The 232-nt window shown below is 29.7% G+C and overlaps 1 protein-coding gene across 3 annotated transcripts in view; it reads left to right on the forward strand.

Annotated features, from left to right (window-relative positions):
- Positions 1 to 232, forward strand: part of LOC119594560 (cytochrome P450 2L1-like) — an 8524-nt gene that overhangs the window by 4830 nt on the left and 3462 nt on the right. The window lies entirely within an intron of this gene.

The following is a 232-nucleotide window of genomic DNA, read 5'->3' on the forward strand; positions in this document are numbered from 1 at the left end:
CTTATGTACATATACATTGTAGCATGGCGAAAAGTTTGTGGGGGAATGGCAAATTTTCACCATTTGAGTGATTCCTAACATTAAGAAAGAATCAGAAATCTGCTGAAGTACATAAATGAACACAATATACTACATCTATTTAATTCTGAATTGTTTAATAAATCATATTACTAATTACAGATGGATTCTATGGTCAATGTAGACTATAATGATATGAAACAGTGAGAAGTAA

The sequence above is a fragment of the Penaeus monodon genome, chromosome 34 (assembly GCF_015228065.2).
Source record: "Penaeus monodon isolate SGIC_2016 chromosome 34, NSTDA_Pmon_1, whole genome shotgun sequence".
NCBI lineage: Eukaryota > Metazoa > Arthropoda > Malacostraca > Decapoda > Penaeidae > Penaeus > Penaeus monodon.